Raw genomic sequence first — 21,759 nt, forward strand, 5'->3', positions numbered from 1 at the left:
TTACTGCTACCCCACCTCGACCACTATATTTTCCCCATATACTTGCTACTGTGGAGTAAGCAGGGCTAAGAGAGAGGGAGTGGGGGTGTGCCTATGCAAATCATCTGCCAGTATGCTTCCTGGGAGGTCATTCCATCTCACCAGCTGACACCTGGGCAGCGGCAGGTAATTTGGAGAACAGACATATTCGGACAGGCCACAGAGCAAAAGCTGGGCCGTTGATTGAGGATCCCTTTAGCCATGTCTCCCTAAGTTACTGAGGTCCAGAAAAATTCCACCCTCAGCTCTTATAGAGAGGTCCTTGGCCGATCGTGGCCGATCAGGGTCGGGGGGGGGGACTGCACACTGCCCACCTTTTCACTGCTTTCTACAGCGGTTATGCTTTTGCAGAAGGGGCCTGTACAAGTGATTTTGTCTGCGCTGTGGGAAAGTGACATTTATCCACTGACATTAACCAAATTACTTGCGCTGTTCAACGCACATACATGCATAGAAATCATGTTATGTTTTTTGGGGAAGGTCTAGAGGGTCCTGCTGATGATTTATTAAGCTGTCTGCTACTCTTGCTTTTACATAGTCTTCCCTGCCCAGGCATGTTTAAGGCATACTGTATGTCCCTCCATTACAATGAAAACTCTGTTGAAAGCACAGAGGTACATAGGAATGGATCTGTTAAGAACTGAAACAAAAAGCCTGGAAAAATGTCGAAACGCATAGGATTTGGACTTACAATTAACTGACTCACATTCAGATGTGCTATCCCTTGACCCACTGACCCCCTTTCCTTTTGTGTAATCATTTTGTTCTCAGTAGGGTTTTCCAAAGTGGCTTTCAAATAAAAGATCCTAGACCTGCATTTTGTGGCACACATGCCTCATATCCCGTTGCTCTTGATAAACTCACATCATCTCCCACCAATACAAGCTGTAAAAGATTTTCAGGGCTTAGCCAAGCAAACTAGACGCGGGTCGAAGGTTGAGCAATCCTTTAATCAGCAGCAAAGTTAACATTGAAATAAGCCTCAGAATCTCTTAAAGGATGGTCCAACATCTGTTGCTGGCAGTGCACAATGGGGCAGCCTGGGTGCTGACACCTTAAGCCATCTCCTATTCTTGCCTTGTCCTTGATCCAGCCATGGGCCCACATACACTCAGAGGTACAGAGTGTTTCTCATGTCTCTGGGTCTGCTGTGATGCTCTCACTCTTGCATCACCCAGCCATCGTGATGGGGAGAGGGGTGTCGATTTGCAAGCACCGTTGAGCATGAATCTTTTTATCTTTAAATATAATTGGCATTAAACCAAACCCTTTAGGACCAGATCAATAAAGCAGCAAAGAATGCTGATGTATTGCTGTTTGCCGCTTAATTCCATACCATCCGACATCTAAATGGTGTTTGGTCAAACGTTTGCCATATCAAATGTCCTTATGTTAAAGAGCAGAAAGTCCAGAGGTCCTAATCAATGGTTTGGTTGGCTCTCCCTTTGCGCTTGCCTTAAGGCGTCAGCCCGATTGCGCCCTGCAAGCAACCAGTGTTGGCCCATCCTTTAAGAGATTCTGAAGCTGATTTCAATGTTATTTTTGCTGCTGATTTAAGGATTGCTCAACCTTCGGCCCACGTCTAATTTCCTTGGCTATGCCCTTGACATCTTTTACAGCTTGTATTGGTGGGAGATGATGTGAGTTTATCAAGAGCAACGGGATATGAGGCATGTGGGCCATAAAAAACATGTCTAGGATCTTTTTTTATAAGAAAGTCTCTTTAAGTAGGGAACTTTGGACAACACTGCTGAGAGCAAAAGGATTACACAAAAGGTAAGCGGGTCAGTGGGTGAAGGGATAGCACATCTGACTGTGAGTCCGTTTATTGTAAGTCCAAATCCTACCTGTTTCAACATTTTTCCAGGCTTTTTGTTTCATTTCTTAACAGATCCATTCCTATGTACCTCAGCAAAACATGTACTAATATTGGAATGAAAATGGGAAAATAGAATTGGCCCCTGCTTCAAAGGATGACACGCACATTCGTAAAGCATTCACTATTTTTGGCACACGACAGGACAGAAACTTTCTTAATCTGCAAGTATTTATTTTTTAATACATCTTTTTTAATGAAGATTGAAATTGTATTTTCATACATAATACACGACAACACAATACATTTTGGGCCAAATTCAACACTAATGCCTCGGGAGACTTTTACTTGTGAGTCCTATTGACTGAATGAACAGCCCCATCTCCTTCAATTTCTTGACTTGTACTTTTAGAAGTGGGACGCTGCTTTAGTTTTTTATCCCATTCTACCAAACTCAGTATTATCACTTTTCCTCTTGTTGTGCACTCCAGCGTAAACTGCTTTAAGGAGCTATTTGCAAACATCGCTCTGAACTACAGCTTTACTTGCTTCTAGGCCTTAATCTTTAATTGTGGCTTAGCAGTGTACTCCGGATTTGGCTGCTTTTAGTTGGTTAATTCTTTTTTTATTTCTGTAACTTTCAAACAGTCCCATTGTGAAATACCATTGTCACAATGTGCAGCAGTGCAGGAAAAATTAAAATGAATGGTAGGGAGAGGAAGAGGGAGGGGGGGGGGGTTATGGGGGATGGGAAGGAGGGAGGGAGGGAGGAGAGAGAGACAGAGAGAGAGAAAACAAAGAAAATATGGTTTTCGGGGGCTATGTGTTTGCTTGGAAAAGATTTTAGGCTTTTAATCATGTGGAAAGGGGGTCTGAGGCTGGCATGGCAGCCTGTTGATGCTTTGTTGAGTTGCTTGGAACATGCAAGGAAGGAGACCTGAAGCACTCCCGACCAGGTTGCATGTCTCCAAGTTACTGAAATCCCACAGACCTTCTCCCCGTGCCACAAAGTTCTGGGAGATGAGCTCTGCAGTTGTTCCCCACAAGTCGCCAAGCTCCCCAGATTTACTTTCTCAGAGTTGCTAGTTACTGCTACCCTACCTCGACCACTATATTTTGCCCAGATACTTGCTACTGTGGAGTAAGCAGGGCTAAGAAAGAGAGCGAGGGGGTTTGCCTATGCAAATCATCTGCCAGGATCCTACCTGGGAGGTCATTCCATCTCACCAGCTGACACCTGGGCAGCGGCAGGTAATTTGGAGAACAGATATATACGGACAGGCCACAAAGCAAAGGCTGAGCTGTTGATTGAGGATCCCTTTTGCCATGTCTCCCTAAGGTACAGAGGTCCAGAAAATTCCACCCTCAGCTCTCATAGAGAGGTCCTTGGCCGATCGTGGCCGATCAGAGGAGGGAAGTGTCGGAGGTGACTGCACACTGCCTCACCTTCACTGCTTTCTACAGTGGTAATGCTTTTGCAGAAGGGGCCTGTACAAGTGATTTTGTTCTGCGCTGTGGGAAAGTGACATTTATCCACTGACATTAACCAAACTACTTGCGCTGTTCAACGCACATGCATGCAGAGAAATAATGTTATGTTTTTTGGGGAAGGTCTAGAGGGTCCTGCTGATGATTCTTTAAAGCTGTCTGCTACTCTTGCTTTTACATAGAGTCTTCCCTGCCCAGGAATGTTTAAGGTATACTGTATGTCCCTCCCTTACAATGAAAACTCTGTTGAAAGCACAGAGGTACATAGGAATGGATCTGTTAAGAAATGAGACAAAAAGCCTGGAAAATGTAGAAACAGGTAGTATTTGGACTTAGCACATTTGACTGTGAGTCAGTTTATTGTATCAGTTGACCCACTGACCCCCTTACCTTTTGTGTAATACTTTTGCTCTCAGTGGGGTTGCCCAAAGTTCCCTTCTTAAAGCGGCTTTCTTATAAAAAAATCCTAGACCTGCTTTTTGTGGCACACATGCCTCATATCCCGTTGCAGTTGATAAAGTCACATCATCTCCCACCAGTACAAGCTGTAAAAGATTTCCAGGGCTTATCCAAGCAAACTAGACGTGGGTCGAAGGTTGAGCAATCCTTAAATCGGCAGCAAAGTTAAAATTGAAATCAGCCTCAGAATCCTTTATAGGATGGTCCAACATCTGTTGCTTACAGGGCTCAATCGGACAGCCTCTGGTGCTGACGCCTTAAGCCACCTCCTGTTTTTGCCTTGTCCTTGATACAGCCATGGGCCCACATACACTCAGAGGTACCGAGATTTTCTCATGTCTATGGGTCTATTGTGATGCTCTCAGGCTTGTATGACCCAGCCATTGTGATGGGGAGGGGGTTTTCATTTTGCAAGCACCCTGGAGCATTAATCTTTATATCTTTAAATATAATTGGCATTAAACTAAAACCCTTTAGGGCCAGATCAATACAGCAGCAAAGAATGCTTATTCGTTGTTGTTTGCCTCTTCATTTCATACCACCCGATATCTAAATGGTGTTTGGACTTTCTGCCCTCTGACATAAGGACATTTGGTATGGCAAACCTTTGACCAGAGGTCCTAATCAATGGTTTGATTGACTCTCCCTTTGCGCTTGCTTCTGCAACACATGTACTAATATTGGAATGATAATGGGAAAATTAAATCGGCCCCTGCTCTAAAGGATGACACGCACATTCGTAAAGCATTCACTATTTTTGGCACATGACTGGACAGAAACTTTCTTAATTTGCAAGTCTTGATTTTTTAATAGATCTTTCTTTATTGAAGATTGAAATTGTATGTTCATTCATATTACACGACAACACAATGCATTTTGCGCCAAATTCAACACTAATGCCTCAGGAGCCTTTTACTTGTGAGTCCTCTTGACTGAATGAACAGCCCCGTCCCCTTCAATTTCTTGACTTGTACTTTTACAAGTGGCACGCTTCTTTTGTTTTTTTTATCCCATTCTACCAAACTCAGTATTATCACTTTCCCCCTTGTTGTGCACTCCAGCGTAAACTGCTTTAAGGTGCTATTTGCAAATATCGCTCTGAACTACAGCTTTACTTGCTTCTGGGCCTTAATCTTGAAATGGGGCTGAGCAGTGTACTCCGGGTTTGGCTGCTTTTAGTTGGTTGATTTCTTTTTTGATTTCTGTAACTTTCAAACAGTCCCATTGTGAAATACCATTGCCACAATGTGCTGCAGTGCATGAAAACTTAAAATTAATGGGAGGGAGAGGGGCTGGGGGGAAGAGAGAGTGCGGGAGGGTGGGAGGGAGCGAGGGAGGGAGTGAGGGAAGGAGAGAGGGAGGAGAGAGAGAGAAAACAAAGAAAATATGGTATTTGGGGGCTATGTATTTGCATGGAAAAGATTTTAGCCTTTTAATCAAGTGGAAAGGGGCTCTGTGGTTGGTATCTCAGCCTGTTGATGCTTTGTTGAGTTGCTTGGAACATGCAAGGAAGGAGACCTGAAGCACTCCCGACCAGGTTGCATGTCTCCAAGTTACTGAAATCCCACAGACCTCCTCCCTGTGCCACAAACTTCTGGGCACTGAGCTCTGCAGTTGTTCCCCACAGGTCACCAAGTGTCCCAGATTTACTTTCTCAGAGTTGCTAGTTACTGCTACCCCACCTCGACCACTATATTTTCCCCATATACTTGCTACTGTGGAGTAAGCAGGGCTAAGAGAGAGGGAGTGGGGGTGTGCCTATGCAAATCATCTGCCAGTATGCTTCCATCTCACCAGCTGACACCTGGGCAGCGGCAGGTAATTTGGAGAACAGACATATTCGGACAGGCCACAGAGCAAAAGCTGGGCCGTTGATTGAGGATCCCTTTAGCCATGTCTCCCTAAGTTACTGAGGTCCAGAAAAATTCCACCCTCAGCTCTTATAGAGAGGTCCTTGGCCGATCGTGGCCGATCAGGGTCGGGGGGGGGGGACTGCACACTGCCTCACCTTTTCACTGCTTTCTACAGCGGTTATGCTTTTGCAGAAGGGGCCTGTACAAGTGATTTTGTCTGCGCTGTGGGAAAGTGACATTTATCCACTGACATTAACCAAATTACTTGCGCTGTTCAACGCACATACATGCATAGAAATCATGTTATGTTTTTTGGTGAAGGTCTAGAGGGTCCTGCTGATGATTTATTAAGCTGTCTGCTACTCTTGCTTTTATATAGTCTTCACTGCCCAGGCATGTTTAAGGCATACTGTATGTCCCTCCATTACAATGAAAACTCTGTTGAAAGCACAGAGGTACATAGGAATGGATCTGTTAAGAACTGAAACAAAAAGCCTGGAAAAATGTCGAAACGCGTAGGATTTGGACTTACAATTAACTGACTCACATTCAGATGTGCTATCCCTTGACCCACTGACCCCCTTTCCTTTTGTGTAATCCTTTTGTTCAATCCTTTTGTTCTCAGTAGGGTTTTCCAAAGTGGCTTTCAAATAAAAGATCCTAGACCTGCATTTTGTGGCACACATGCCTCATATCCCGTTGCTCTTGATAAACTCACATCATCTCCCACCAATACAAGCTGTAAAAGATTTTCAGGGCTTAGCCAAGCAAACTAGACGCGGGTCGAAGGTTGAGCAATCCTTTAATCAGCAGCAAAGTTAACATTGAAATAAGCCTCAGAATCTCTTAAAGGATGGTCCAACATCTGTTGCTGGCAGTGCACAATGGGGCAGCCTGGGTGCTGACACCTTAAGCCATCTCCTATTCTTGCCTTGTCCTTGATCCAGCCATGGGCCCACATACACTCAGAGGTACAGAGTGTTTCTCATGTCTCTGGGTCTGCTGTGATGCTCTCACTCTTGCATCACCCAGCCATCGTGATGGGGAGAGTGGTGTCGATTTGCAAGCACCGTTGAGCATGAATCTTTTTATCTTTAAATATAATTGGCATTAAACCAAACCCTTTAGGACCAGATCAATAAAGCAGCAAAGAATGCTGATGTATTGCTGTTTGCCGCTTAATTCCATACCATCCGACATCTAAATGGTGTTTGGTCAAACGTTTGCCATATCAAATGTCCTTATGTTAAAGAGCAGAAAGTCCAGAGGTCCTAATCAATGGTTTGGTTGGCTCTCCCTTTGCGCTTGCCTTAAGGCGTCAGCCCGATTGCGCCCTGCAAGCAACCAGTGTTGGCCCATCCTTTAAGAGATTCTGAAGCTGATTTCAATGTTATTTTTGCTGCTGATTTAAGGATTGCTCAACCTTCGGCCCACGTCTAATTTCCTTGGCTATGCCCTTGACATCTTTTACAGCTTGTATTGGTGGGAGATGATGTGAGTTTATCAAGAGCAACGGGATATGAGGCATGTGGGCCATAAAAAACATGTCTAGGATCTTTTTTTATAAGAAAGTCTCTTTAAGTAGGGAACTTTGGACAACACTGCTGAGAGCAAAAGGATTACACAAAAGGTAAGCGGGTCAGTGGGTGAAGGGATAGCACATCTGACTGTGAGTCCGTTTATTGTAAGTCCAAATCCTACCTGTTTCAACATTTTTCCAGGCTTTTTGTTTCATTTCTTAACAGATCCATTCCTATGTACCTCAGCAAAACATGTACTAATATTGGAATGAAAATGGGAAAATAGAATTGGCCCCTGCTTCAAAGGATGACACGCACATTCGTAAAGCATTCACTATTTTTGGCACACGACAGGACAGAAACTTTCTTAATCTGCAAGTATTTATTTTTTAATACATCTTTTTTAATGAAGATTGAAATTGTATTTTCATACATAATACACGACAACACAATACATTTTGGGCCAAATTCAACACTAATGCCTCGGGAGACTTTTACTTGTGAGTCCTATTGACTGAATGAACAGCCCCATCTCCTTCAATTTCTTGACTTGTACTTTTAGAAGTGGCACGCTGCTTTAGTTTTTTATCCCATTCTACCAAACTCAGTATTATCACTTTTCCTCTTGTTGTGCACTCCAGCGTAAACTGCTTTAAGGAGCTATTTGCAAACATCGCTCTGAACTACAGCTTTACTTGCTTCTAGGCCTTAATCTTTAATTGTGGCTTAGCAGTGTACTCCGGATTTGGCTGCTTTTAGTTGGTTAATTCTTTTTTTATTTCTGTAACTTTCAAACAGTCCCATTGTGAAATACCATTGTCACAATGTGCTGCAGTGCAGGAAAACTTAAAATGAATGGTAGGGAGAGGAAGAGGGAGGGGTTATGGGGGATGGGAAGGAGGGAGGGAGGGAGGAGAGAGAGACAGAGAGAGAGAAAACAAAGAAAATATGGTTTTCGGGGGCTATGTGTTTGCTTGGAAAAGATTTTAGGCTTTTAATCATGTGGAAAGGGGGTCTGAGGCTGGCATGGCAGCCTGTTGATGCTTTGTTGAGTTGCTTGGAACATGCAAGGAAGGAGACCTGAAGCACTCCCGACCAGGTTGCATGTCTCCAAGTTACTGAAATCCCACAGACCTTCTCCCCGTGCCACAAAGTTCTGGGAGATGAGCTCTGCAGTTGTTCCCCACAAGTCGCCAAGCTCCCCAGATTTACTTTCTCAGAGTTGCTAGTTACTGCTACCCTACCTCGACCACTATATTTTGCCCAGATACTTGCTACTGTGGAGTAAGCAGGGCTAAGAAAGAGAGCGAGGGGGTTTGCCTATGCAAATCATCTGCCAGGATCCTACCTGGGAGGTCATTCCATCTCACCAGCTGACACCTGGGCAGCGGCAGGTAATTTGGAGAACAGATATATACGGACAGGCCACAAAGCAAAGACTGAGCTGTTGATTGAGGATCCCTTTTGCCATGTCTCCCTAAGTTACAGAGGTCCAGAAAATTCCACCCTCAGCTCTCATAGAGAGGTCCTTGGCCGATCGTGGCCGATCAGAGGAGGGAAGTGTCGGAGGTGACTGCACACTGCCTCACCTTCACTGCTTTCTACAGTGGTAATGCTTTTGCAGAAGGGGCCTGTACAAGTGATTTTGTTCTGCGCTGTGGGAAAGTGACATTTATCCACTGACATTAACCAAACTACTTGTGCTGTTCAACGCACATGCATGCAGAGAAATAATGTTATGTTTTTTGGGGAAGGTCTAGAGGGTCCTGCTGATGATTATTTAAAAGCAAGAGTAGCAGACAGCTTAAAAGAGAGTCTTCCCTGCCCAGGAATGTTTAAGGTATACTGTATGTCCCTCCCTTACAATGAAAACTCTGTTGAAAGCACAGAGGTACATAGGAATGGATCTGTTAAGAAATGAGACAAAAAGCCTGGAAAATGTAGAAACAGGTAGTATTTGGATTTAGCACATTTGACTGTGAGTCAGTTTATTGTATCAGTTGACCCACTGACCCCCTTACCTTTTGTGTAATACTTTTGCTCTCAGTGGGGTTGCCCAAAGTTCCCTTCTTAAAGCGGCTTTCTTATAAAAAAATCCTAGACCTGCTTTTTGTGGCACACATGCCTCATATCCCGTTGCAGTTGATAAAGTCACATCATCTCCCACCAGTACAAGCTGTAAAAGATTTCCAGGGCTTATCCAAGCAAACTAGACGTGGGTCGAAGGTTGAGCAATCCTTAAATCAGCAGCAAAGTTAAAATTGAAATCAGCCTCAGAATCCTTTATAGGATGGTCCAACATCTGTTGCTTACAGGGCTCAATCGGACAGCCTCTGGTGCTGACACCTTAAGCCACCTCCTGTTTTTGCCTTGTCCTTGATACAGCCATGGGCCCACATACACTCAGAGGTACCGAGATTTTCTCATGTCTATGGGTCTATTGTGATGCTCTCAGGCTTGTATGACCCAGCCATTGTGATGGGGAGGGGGTTTTCATTTTGCAAGCACCCTGGAGTATTAATCTTTATATCTTTAAATATAATTGGCATTAAACTAAAACCCTTTAGGGCCAGATCAATACAGCAGCAAAGAATGCTTATTCGTTGTTGTTTGCCTCTTCATTTCATACCACCCGATATCTAAATGGTGTTTGGACTTTCTGCCCTCTGACATAAGGACATTTGGTATGGCAAACCTTTGACCAGAGGTCCTAATCAATGGTTTGATTGACTCTCCCTTTGCGCTTGCTTCTGCAACACATGTACTAATATTGGAATGATAATGGGAAAATTAAATCGGCCCCTGCTCTAAAGGATGACACGCACATTCGTAAAGCATTCACTATTTTTGGCACATGACTGGACAGAAACTTTCTTAATTTGCAAGTCTTGATTTTTTAATAGATCTTTCTTTATTGAAGATTGAAATTGTATGTTCATTCATATTACACGACAACACAATGCATTTTGCTCCAAATTCAACACTAATGCCTCAGGAGCCTTTTACTTGTGAGTCCTCTTGACTGAATGAACAGCCCCGTCCCTTTCAATTTCTTGACTTGTACTTTTACAAGTGGCACGCTTCTTTTGTTTTTTTTTATCCCATTCTACCAAACTCAGTATTATCACTTTCCCCCTTGTTGTGCACTCCAGCGTAAACTGCTTTAAGGTGCTATTTGCAAATATCGCTCTGAACTACAGCTTTACTTGCTTCTGGGCCTTAATCTTTAAATGGGGCTGAGCAGTGTACTCCGGGTTTGGCTGCTTTTAGTTGGTTAATTTCTTTTTTGATTTCTGTAACTTTCAAACAGTCCCATTGTGAAATACCATTGCCACAATGTGCTGCAGTGCATGAAAACTTAAAATTAATGGTAGGGAGAGGGAGATGGGCTGGGGGGAAGAGAGAGTGCGGGAGGGTGGGAGGGAGCGAGGGAAGGAGTGAGGGAAGGAGAGAGGGAGGAGAGAGAGAGAAAACAAAGAAAATATGGTATTTGGGGGCTATGTATTTGCATGGAAAAGATTTTAGCCTTTTAATCAAGTGGAAAGGGGCTCTGTGGTTGGTATCTCAGCCTGTTGATGCTTTGTTGAGTTGCTTGGAAAATGCAAGGAAGGAGACCTGAAGCACTCCCGACCAGGTTGCATGTCTCCAAGTTACTGAAATCCCACAGACCTCCTCCCTGTGCCACAAACTTCTGGGCACTGAGCTCTGCAGTTGTTCCCCACAGGTCACCAAGTGTCCCAGATTTACTTTCTCAGAGTTGCTAGTTACTGCTACCCCACCTCGACCACTATATTTTCCCCATATACTTGCTACTGTGGAGTAAGCAGGGCTAAGAGAGAGGGAGTGGGGGTGTGCCTATGCAAATCATCTGCCAGTATGCTTCCTGGGAGGTCATTCCATCTCACCAGCTGACACCTGGGCAGCGGCAGGTAATTTGGAGAACAGACATATTCGGACAGGCCACAGAGCAAAAGCTGGGCCGTTGATTGAGGATCCCTTTAGCCATGTCTCCCTAAGTTACTGAGGTCCAGAAAAATTCCACCCTCAGCTCTTATAGAGAGGTCCTTGGCCGATCGTGGCCGATCAGGGTCGGGGGGGGGGACTGCACACTGCCTCACCTTTTCACTGCTTTCTACAGCGGTTATGCTTTTGCAGAAGGGGCCTGTACAAGTGATTTTGTCTGCGCTGTGGGAAAGTGACATTTATCCACTGACATTAACCAAATTACTTGCGCTGTTCAACGCACATACATGCATAGAAATCATGTTATGTTTTTTGGTGAAGGTCTAGAGGGTCCTGCTGATGATTTATTAAGCTGTCTGCTACTCTTGCTTTTATATAGTCTTCACTGCCCAGGCATGTTTAAGGCATACTGTATGTCCCTCCATTACAATGAAAACTCTGTTGAAAGCACAGAGGTACATAGGAATGGATCTGTTAAGAACTGAAACAAAAAGCCTGGAAAAATGTCGAAACGCGTAGGATTTGGACTTACAATTAACTGACTCACATTCAGATGTGCTATCCCTTGACCCACTGACCCCCTTTCCTTTTGTGTAATCCTTTTGTTCAATCCTTTTGTTCTCAGTAGGGTTTTCCAAAGTGGCTTTCAAATAAAAGATCCTAGACCTGCATTTTGTGGCACACATGCCTCATATCCCGTTGCTCTTGATAAACTCACATCATCTCCCACCAATACAAGCTGTAAAAGATTTTCAGGGCTTAGCCAAGCAAACTAGACGCGGGTCGAAGGTTGAGCAATCCTTTAATCAGCAGCAAAGTTAACATTGAAATAAGCCTCAGAATCTCTTAAAGGATGGTCCAACATCTGTTGCTGGCAGTGCACAATGGGGCAGCCTGGGTGCTGACACCTTAAGCCATCTCCTATTCTTGCCTTGTCCTTGATCCAGCCATGGGCCCACATACACTCAGAGGTACAGAGTGTTTCTCATGTCTCTGGGTCTGCTGTGATGCTCTCACTCTTGCATCACCCAGCCATCGTGATGGGGAGAGGGGTGTCGATTTGCAAGCACCGTTGAGCATGAATCTTTTTATCTTTAAATATAATTGGCATTAAACCAAACCCTTTAGGACCAGATCAATAAAGCAGCAAAGAATGCTGATGTATTGCTGTTTGCCGCTTAATTCCATACCATCCGACATCTAAATGGTGTTTGGTCAAACGTTTGCCATATCAAATGTCCTTATGTTAAAGAGCAGAAAGTCCAGAGGTCCTAATCAATGGTTTGGTTGGCTCTCCCTTTGCGCTTGCCTTAAGGCGTCAGCCCGATTGCGCCCTGCAAGCAACCAGTGTTGGCCCATCCTTTAAGAGATTCTGAAGCTGATTTCAATGTTATTTTTGCTGCTGATTTAAGGATTGCTCAACCTTCGGCCCACGTCTAATTTCCTTGGCTATGCCCTTGACATCTTTTACAGCTTGTATTGGTGGGAGATGATGTGAGTTTATCAAGAGCAACGGGATATGAGGCATGTGGGCCATAAAAAACATGTCTAGGATCTTTTTTTATAAGAAAGTCTCTTTAAGTAGGGAACTTTGGACAACACTGCTGAGAGCAAAAGGATTACACAAAAGGTAAGCGGGTCAGTGGGTGAAGGGATAGCACATCTGACTGTGAGTCCGTTTATTGTAAGTCCAAATCCTACCTGTTTCAACATTTTTCCAGGCTTTTTGTTTCATTTCTTAACAGATCCATTCCTATGTACCTCAGCAAAACATGTACTAATATTGGAATGAAAATGGGAAAATAGAATTGGCCCCTGCTTCAAAGGATGACACGCACATTCGTAAAGCATTCACTATTTTTGGCACACGACAGGACAGAAACTTTCTTAATCTGCAAGTATTTATTTTTTAATACATCTTTTTTAATGAAGATTGAAATTGTATTTTCATACATAATACACGACAACACAATACATTTTGGGCCAAATTCAACACTAATGCCTCGGGAGACTTTTACTTGTGAGTCCTATTGACTGAATGAACAGCCCCATCTCCTTCAATTTCTTGACTTGTACTTTTAGAAGTGGCACGCTGCTTTAGTTTTTTATCCCATTCTACCAAACTCAGTATTATGACTTTTCCTCTTGTTGTGCACTCCAGCGTAAACTGCTTTAAGGAGCTATTTGCAAACATCGCTCTGAACTACAGCTTTACTTGCTTCTAGGCCTTAATCTTTAATTGTGGCTTAGCAGTGTACTCCGGATTTGGCTGCTTTTAGTTGGTTAATTCTTTTTTTATTTCTGTAACTTTCAAACAGTCCCATTGTGAAATACCATTGTCACAATGTGCTGCAGTGCAGGAAAACTTAAAATGAATGGTAGGGAGAGGAAGAGGGAGGGGTTATGGGGGATGGGAAGGAGGGAGGGAGGGAGGAGAGAGAGACAGAGAGAGAGAAAACAAAGAAAATATGGTTTTCGGGGGCTATGTGTTTGCTTGGAAAAGATTTTAGGCTTTTAATCATGTGGAAAGGGGGTCTGAGGCTGGCATGGCAGCCTGTTGATGCTTTGTTGAGTTGCTTGGAACATGCAAGGAAGGAGACCTGAAGCACTCCCGACCAGGTTGCATGTCTCCAAGTTACTGAAATCCCACAGACCTTCTCCCCGTGCCACAAAGTTCTGGGAGATGAGCTCTGCAGTTGTTCCCCACAAGTCGCCAAGCTCCCCAGATTTACTTTCTCAGAGTTGCTAGTTACTGCTACCCTACCTCGACCACTATATTTTGCCCAGATACTTGCTACTGTGGAGTAAGCAGGGCTAAGAAAGAGAGCGAGGGGGTTTGCCTATGCAAATCATCTGCCAGGATCCTACCTGGGAGGTCATTCCATCTCACCAGCTGACACCTGGGCAGCGGCAGGTAATTTGGAGAACAGATATATACGGACAGGCCACAAAGCAAAGGCTGAGCTGTTGATTGAGGATCCCTTTTGCCATGTCTCCCTAAGTTACAGAGGTCCAGAAAATTCCACCCTCAGCTCTCATAGAGAGGTCCTTGGCCGATCGTGGCCGATCAGAGGAGGGAAGTGTCGGAGGTGACTGCACACTGCCTCACCTTCACTGCTTTCTACAGTGGTAATGCTTTTGCAGAAGGGGCCTGTACAAGTGATTTTGTTCTGCACTGTGGGAAAGTGACATTTATCCACTGACATTAACCAAACTACTTGCGCTGTTCAACGCACATGCATGCAGAGAAATAATGTTATGTTTTTTGGGGAAGGTCTAGAGGGTCCTGCTGATGATTCTTTTAAGCTGTCTGCTACTCTTGCTTTTAAATAGAGTCTTCCCTGCCCAGGAATGTTTAAGGTATACTGTATGTCCCTCCCTTACAATGAAAACTCTGTTGAAAGCACAGAGGTACATAGGAATGGATCTGTTAAGAAATGAGACAAAAAGCCTGGAAAATGTAGAAACAGGTAGTATTTGGATTTAGCACATTTGACTGTGAGTCAGTTTATTGTATCAGTTGACCCACTGACCCCCTTACCTTTTGTGTAATACTTTTGCTCTCAGTGGGGTTGCCCAAAGTTCCCTTCTTAAAGCGGCTTTCTTATAAAAAAAATCCTAGACCTGCTTTTTGTGGCACACATGCCTCATATCCCGTTGCAGTTGATAAAGTCACATCATCTCCCACCAGTACAAGCTGTAAAAGATTTCCAGGGCTTATCCAAGCAAACTAGACGTGGGTCGAAGGTTGAGCAATCCTTAAATCAGCAGCAAAGTTAAAATTGAAATCAGCCTCAGAATCCTTTATAGGATGGTCCAACATCTGTTGCTTACAGGGCTCAATCGGACAGCCTCTGGTGCTGACGCCTTAAGCCACCTCCTGTTTTTGCCTTGTCCTTGATACAGCCATGGGCCCACATACACTCAGAGGTACCGAGATTTTCTCATGTCTATGGGTCTATTGTGATGCTCTCAGGCTTGTATGACCCAGCCATTGTGATGGGGAGGGGGTTTTCATTTTGCAAGCACCCTGGAGCATTAATCTTTATATCTTTAAATATAATTGGCATTAAACTAAAACCCTTTAGGGCCAGATCAATACAGCAGCAAAGAATGCTTATTCGTTGTTGTTTGCCTCTTCATTTCATACCACCCGATATCTAAATGGTGTTTGGACTTTCTGCCCTCTGACATAAGGACATTTGATATGGCAAACATTTGACCAGAGGTCCTAATCAATGGTTTGATTGACTCTCCCTTTGCGCTTGCTTCTGCAACACATGTACTAATATTGGAATGATAATGGGAAAATTAAATCGGCCCCTGCTCTAAAGGATGACACGCACATTCGTAAAGCATTCACTATTTTTGGCACATGACTGGACAGAAACTTTCTTAATTTGCAAGTCTTGATTTTTTAATAGATCTTTCTTTATTGAAGATTGAAATTGTATGTTCATTCATATTACACGACAACACAATGCATTTTGCGCCAAATTCAACACTAATGCCTCAGGAGCCTTTTACTTGTGAGTCCTCTTGACTGAATGAACAGCCCCGTCCCTTTCAATTTCTTGACTTGTACTTTTACAAGTGGCACGCTTCTTTTGTTTTTTTTTATCCCATTCTACCAAACTCAGTATTATCACTTTCCCCCTTGTTGTGCACTCCAGCGTAAACTGCTTTAAGGTGCTATTTGCAAATATCGCTCTGAACTACAGCTTTACTTGCTTCTGGGCCTTAATCTTTAAATGGGGCTGAGCAGTGTACTCCGGGTTTGGCTGCTTTTAGTTGGTTAATTTCTTTTTTGATTTCTGTAACTTTCAAACAGTCCCATTGTGAAATACCATTGCCACAATGTGCTGCAGTGCATGAAAACTTAAAATTAATGGTAGGGAGAGGGAGAGGGGCTGGGGGGAAGAGAGAGTGCGGGAGGGTGGGAGGGAGCGAGGGAGGGAGTGAGGGAAGGAGAGAGGGAGGAGAGAGAGAGAAAACAAAGAAAATATGGTATTTGGGGGCTATGTATTTGCATGGAAAAGATTTTAGCCTTTTAATCAAGTGGAAAGGGGCTCTGTGGTTGGTATCTCAGCCTGTTGATGCTTTGTTGAGTTGCTTGGAAAATGCAAGGAAGGAGACCTGAAGCACTCCCGACCAGGTTGCATGTCTCCAAGTTACTGAAATCCCACAGACCTCCTCCCTGTGCCACAAACTTCTGGGCACTGAGCTCTGCAGTTGTTCCCCACAGGTCACCAAGTGTCCCAGATTTACTTTCTCAGAGTTGCTAGTTACTGCTACCCCACCTCGACCACTATATTTTCCCCATATACTTGCTACTGTGGAGTAAGCAGGGCTAAGAGAGAGGGAGTGGGGGTGTGCCTATGCAAATCATCTGCCAGTATGCTTCCTGGGAGGTCATTCCATCTCACCAGCTGACACCTGGGCAGCGGCAGGTAATTTGGAGAACAGACATATTCGGACAGGCCACAGAGCAAAAGCTGGGCCGTTGATTGAGGATCCCTTTAGCCATGTCTCCCTAAGTTACTGAGGTCCAGAAAAATTCCACCCTCAGCTCTTATAGAGAGGTCCTTGGCCGATCGTGGCCGATCAGGGTCGGGGGGGGGGGGGACTGCACACTGCCTCACCTTTTCACTGCTTTCTACAGCGGTTATGCTTTTGCAGAAGGGGCCTGTACAAGTGATTTTGTCTGCGCTGTGGGAAAGTGACATTTATCCACTGACATTAACCAAATTACTTGCGCTGTTCAACGCACATACATGCATAGAAATCATGTTATGTTTTTTGGTGAAGGTCTAGAGGGTCCTGCTGATGATTTATTAAGCTGTCTGCTACTCTTGCTTTTATATAGTCTTCACTGCCCAGGCATGTTTAAGGCATACTGTATGTCCCTCCATTACAATGAAAACTCTGTTGAAAGCACAGAGGTACATAGGAATGGATCTGTTAAGAACTGAAACAAAAAGCCTGGAAAAATGTCGAAACGCGTAGGATTTGGACTTACAATTAACTGACTCACATTCAGATGTGCTATCCCTTGACCCACTGACCCCCTTTCCTTTTGTGTAATCCTTTTGTTCAATCCTTTTGTTCTCAGTAGGGTTTTCCAAAGTGGCTTTCAAATAAAAGATCCTAGACCTGCATTTTGTGGCACACATGCCTCATATCCCGTTGCTCTTGATAAACTCACATCATCTCCCACCAATACAAGCTGTAAAAGATTTTCAGGGCTTAGCCAAGCAAACTAGACGCGGGTCGAAGGTTGAGCAATCCTTTAATCAGCAGCAAAGTTAACATTGAAATAAGCCTCAGAATCTCTTAAAGGATGGTCCAACATCTGTTGCTGGCAGTGCACAATGGGGCAGCCTGGGTGCTGACACCTTAAGCCATCTCCTATTCTTGCCTTGTCCTTGATCCAGCCATGGGCCCACATACACTCAGAGGTACAGAGTGTTTCTCATGTCTCTGGGTCTGCTGTGATGCTCTCACTCTTGCATCACCCAGCCATCGTGATGGGGAGAGGGGTGTCGATTTGCAAGCACCGTTGAGCATGAATCTTTTTATCTTTAAATATAATTGGCATTAAACCAAACCCTTTAGGACCAGATCAATAAAGCAGCAAAGAATGCTGATGTATTGCTGTTTGCCGCTGAATTCCATACCATCCGACATCTAAATGGTGTTTGGTCAAACGTTTGCCATATCAAATGTCCTTATGTTAAAGAGCAGAAAGTCCAGAGGTCCTAATCAATGGTTTGGTTGGCTCTCCCTTTGCGCTTGCCTTAAGGCGTCAGCCCGATTGCGCCCTGCAAGCAACCAGTGTTGGCCCATCCTTTAAGAGATTCTGAAGCTGATTTCAATGTTATTTTTGCTGCTGATTTAAGGATTGCTCAACCTTCGGCCCACGTCTAATTTCCTTGGCTATGCCCTTGACATCTTTTACAGCTTGTATTGGTGGGAGATGATGTGAGTTTATCAAGAGCAACGGGATATGAGGCATGTGGGCCATAAAAAACATGTCTAGGATCTTTTTTTATAAGAAAGTCTCTTTAAGTAGGGAACTTTGGACAACACTGCTGAGAGCAAAAGGATTACACAAAAGGTAAGCGGGTCAGTGGGTGAAGGGATAGCACATCTGACTGTGAGTCCGTTTATTGTAAGTCCAAATCCTACCTGTTTCAACATTTTTCCAGGCTTTTTGTTTCATTTCTTAACAGATCCATTCCTATGTACCTCAGCAAAACATGTACTAATATTGGAATGAAAATGGGAAAATAGAATTGGCCCCTGCTTCAAAGGATGACACGCACATTCGTAAAGCATTCACTATTTTTGGCACACGACAGGACAGAAACTTTCTTAATCTGCAAGTATTTATTTTTTAATACATCTTTTTTAATGAAGATTGAAATTGTATTTTCATACATAATACACGACAACACAATACATTTTGGGCCAAATTCAACACTAATGCCTCGGGAGACTTTTACTTGTGAGTCCTATTGACTGAATGAACAGCCCCATCTCCTTCAATTTCTTGACTTGTACTTTTAGAAGTGGCACGCTGCTTTAGTTTTTTATCCCATTCTACCAAACTCAGTATTATCACTTTTCCTCTTGTTGTGCACTCCAGCGTAAACTGCTTTAAGGAGCTATTTGCAAACATCGCTCTGAACTACAGCTTTACTTGCTTCTAGGCCTTAATCTTTAATTGTGGCTTAGCAGTGTACTCCGGATTTGGCTGCTTTTAGTTGGTTAATTCTTTTTTTATTTCTGTAACTTTCAAACAGTCCCATTGTGAAATACCATTGTCACAATGTGCTGCAGTGCAGGAAAACTTAAAATGAATGGTAGGGAGAGGAAGAGGGAGGGGTTATGGGGGATGGGAAGGAGGGAGGGAGGGAGGAGAGAGAGACAGAGAGAGAGAAAACAAAGAAAATATGGTTTTCGGGGGCTATGTGTTTGCTTGGAAAAGATTTTAGGCTTTTAATCATGTGGAAAGGGGGTCTGAGGCTGGCATGGCAGCCTGTTGATGCTTTGTTGAGTTGCTTGGAACATGCAAGGAAGGAGACCTGAAGCACTCCCGACCAGGTTGCATGTCTCCAAGTTACTGAAATCCCACAGACCTTCTCCCCGTGCCACAAAGTTCTGGGAGATGAGCTCTGCAGTTGTTCCCCACAAGTCGCCAAGCTCCCCAGATTTACTTTCTCAGAGTTGCTAGTTACTGCTACCCTACCTCGACCACTATATTTTGCCCAGATACTTGCTACTGTGGAGTAAGCAGGGCTAAGAAAGAGAGCGAGGGGGTTTGCCTATGCAAATCATCTGCCAGGATCCTACCTGGGAGGTCATTCCATCTCACCAGCTGACACCTGGGCAGCGGCAGGTAATTTGGAGAACAGATATATACGGACAGGCCACAAAGCAAAGGCTGAGCTGTTGATTGAGGATCCCTTTTGCCATGTCTCCCTAAGTTACAGAGGTCCAGAAAATTCCACCCTCAGCTCTCATAGAGAGGTCCTTGGCCGATCGTGGCCGATCAGAGGAGGGAAGTGTCGGAGGTGACTGCACACTGCCTCACCTTCACTGCTTTCTACAGTGGTAATGCTTTTGCAGAAGGGGCCTGTACAAGTGATTTTGTTCTGCGCTGTGGGAAAGTGACATTTATCCACTGACATTAACCAAACTACTTGTGCTGTTCAACGCACATGCATGCAGAGAAATAATGTTATGTTTTTTGGGGAAGGTCTAGAGGGTCCTGCTGATGATTATTTAAAAGCAAGAGTAGCAGACAGCTTAAAAGAGAGTCTTCCCTGCCCAGGAATGTTTAAGGTATACTGTATGTCCCTCCCTTACAATGAAAACTCTGTTGAAAGCACAGAGGTACATAGGAATGGATCTGTTAAGAAATGAGACAAAAAGCCTGGAAAATGTAGAAACAGGTAGTATTTGGATTTAGCACATTTGACTGTGAGTCAGTTTATTGTATCAGTTGACCCACTGACCCCCTTACCTTTTGTGTAATACTTTTGCTCTCAGTGGGGTTGCCCAAAGTTCCCTTCTTAAAGCGGCTTTCTTATAAAAAAATCCTAGACCTGCTTTTTGTGGCACACATGCCTCATATCCCGTTGCAGTTGATAAAGTCACATCATCTCCCACCAGTACAAGCTGTAAAAGATTTCCAGGGCTTATCCAAGCAAACTAGACGTGGGTCGAAGGTTGAGCAATCCTTAAATCAGCAGCAAAGTTAAAATTGAAATCAGCCTCAGAATCCTTTATAGGATGGTCCAACATCTGTTGCTTACAGGGCTCAATCGGACAGCCTCTGGTGCTGACACCTTAAGCCACCTCCTGTTTTTGCCTTGTCCTTGATACAGCCATGGGCCCACATACACTCAGAGGTACCGAGATTTTCTCATGTCTATGGGTCTATTGTGATGCTCTCAGGCTTGTATGACCCAGCCATTGTGATGGGGAGGGGGTTTTCATTTTGCAAGCACCCTGGAGTATTAATCTTTATATCTTTAAATATAATTGGCATTAAACTAAAACCCTTTAGGGCCAGATCAATACAGCAGCAAAGAATGCTTATTCGTTGTTGTTTGCCTCTTCATTTCATACCACCCGATATCTAAATGGTGTTTGGACTTTCTGCCCTCTGACATAAGGACATTTGGTATGGCAAACCTTTGACCAGAGGTCCTAATCAATGGTTTGATTGACTCTCCCTTTGCGCTTGCTTCTGCAACACATGTACTAATATTGGAATGATAATGGGAAAATTAAATCGGCCCCTGCTCTAAAGGATGACACGCACATTCGTAAAGCATTCACTATTTTTGGCACATGACTGGACAGAAACTTTCTTAATTTGCAAGTCTTGATTTTTTAATAGATCTTTCTTTATTGAAGATTGAAATTGTATGTTCATTCATATTACACGACAACACAATGCATTTTGCTCCAAATTCAACACTAATGCCTCAGGAGCCTTTTACTTGTGAGTCCTCTTGACTGAATGAACAGCCCCGTCCCTTTCAATTTCTTGACTTGTACTTTTACAAGTGGCACGCTTCTTTTGTTTTTTTTTATCCCATTCTACCAAACTCAGTATTATCACTTTCCCCCTTGTTGTGCACTCCAGCGTAAACTGCTTTAAGGTGCTATTTGCAAATATCGCTCTGAACTACAGCTTTACTTGCTTCTGGGCCTTAATCTTTAAATGGGGCTGAGCAGTGTACTCCGGGTTTGGCTGCTTTTAGTTGGTTAATTTCTTTTTTGATTTCTGTAACTTTCAAACAGTCCCATTGTGAAATACCATTGCCACAATGTGCTGCAGTGCATGAAAACTTAAAATTAATGGTAGGGAGAGGGAGATGGGCTGGGGGGAAGAGAGAGTGCGGGAGGGTGGGAGGGAGCGAGGGAGGGAGTGAGGGAAGGAGAGAGGGAGGAGAGAGAGAGAAAACAAAGAAAATATGGTATTTGGGGGCTATGTATTTGCATGGAAAAGATTTTAGCCTTTTAATCAAGTGGAAAGGGGCTCTGTGGTTGGTATCTCAGCCTGTTGATGCTTTGTTGAGTTGCTTGGAAAATGCAAGGAAGGAGA

The 21,759-nt window shown here is 43.9% G+C and overlaps 4 non-coding genes across 4 annotated transcripts; all 4 read left to right on the forward strand.

Annotated features, from left to right (window-relative positions):
* Positions 1–4,454: 4,454 nt before the first annotated feature.
* Positions 4,455–4,561, forward strand: LOC138560832 (U6 spliceosomal RNA). The gene has a single exon (XR_011299297.1). It is a non-coding gene; the product is annotated as a U6 spliceosomal RNA (small nuclear RNA).
* Positions 4,562–9,917: 5,356 nt separating this feature from the next.
* Positions 9,918–10,024, forward strand: LOC138560717 (U6 spliceosomal RNA). Its single transcript, XR_011299183.1, has one exon. It is a non-coding gene; the product is annotated as a U6 spliceosomal RNA (small nuclear RNA).
* A 5,377-nt stretch (positions 10,025–15,401) lies between these two features.
* Positions 15,402–15,508, forward strand: LOC138560728 (U6 spliceosomal RNA). Its single transcript, XR_011299194.1, has one exon. It is a non-coding gene; the product is annotated as a U6 spliceosomal RNA (small nuclear RNA).
* Positions 15,509–20,887: 5,379 nt separating this feature from the next.
* Positions 20,888–20,994, forward strand: LOC138560739 (U6 spliceosomal RNA). Its single transcript, XR_011299205.1, has one exon. It is a non-coding gene; the product is annotated as a U6 spliceosomal RNA (small nuclear RNA).
* The last annotated feature ends 765 nt before the right edge of the window (positions 20,995–21,759 follow it).

The sequence above is a fragment of the Ambystoma mexicanum genome, unplaced genomic scaffold, assembly GCF_040938575.1.
Source record: "Ambystoma mexicanum isolate Mex_15411 unplaced genomic scaffold, UKY_AmexF1_1 Mex_scaf48, whole genome shotgun sequence".
Lineage (NCBI taxonomy): Eukaryota > Metazoa > Chordata > Amphibia > Caudata > Ambystomatidae > Ambystoma > Ambystoma mexicanum.